This window comes from Sinocyclocheilus rhinocerous, unplaced genomic scaffold, assembly GCF_001515625.1.
Source record: "Sinocyclocheilus rhinocerous isolate Xijiao unplaced genomic scaffold, SAMN03320098_v1.1 scaffold3263, whole genome shotgun sequence".
Lineage (NCBI taxonomy): Eukaryota > Metazoa > Chordata > Actinopteri > Cypriniformes > Cyprinidae > Sinocyclocheilus > Sinocyclocheilus rhinocerous.
This window is the reverse complement of record NW_015664010.1, coordinates 19,890-20,204: the sequence shown is the minus strand read 5'-3', so window position 1 is coordinate 20,204 and position 315 is coordinate 19,890. Positions and strand designations below refer to the sequence as shown.

The following is a 315-nucleotide window of genomic DNA, read 5'->3' as shown; positions in this document are numbered from 1 at the left end:
GTGAATTTTGCCAAGATATTTTCAGAGATGATAGACAAGATGTTATAGAATAATAATTGAATGAAACCCTAATTTTGACAAAAAAAAAATCGACATTCGACCTATTTTTCGAATTTCCTGAAAACATCCCAGCGCGACATCCGACGGGTTTTAGGGAAGTCGTGGCCTAATGGTTAGAGAGTCGGACTCGTAACCCAAAAGGTTGCGGGTTCGAGTCTCGTACCGGCAGGGATTGTAGGTGGGGGGAGTGAACGTACAGCGCTCTCTCCCACCTTCAATACCACGACTGAGGTGCCCTTGAGCAAGGCACCAAAC

The 315-nt window shown here is 45.4% G+C and overlaps 1 protein-coding gene across 1 annotated transcript in view; it reads right to left on the bottom strand.

Moving 5' to 3' along the window:
• The window catches only part of LOC107729133 (cGMP-inhibited 3',5'-cyclic phosphodiesterase A-like), a gene marked incomplete at its 5' end in the record, with an annotated part of 21,817 nt that overhangs the window by 5,180 nt on the left and 16,322 nt on the right, over positions 1–315 (bottom strand). The window lies entirely within an intron of this gene.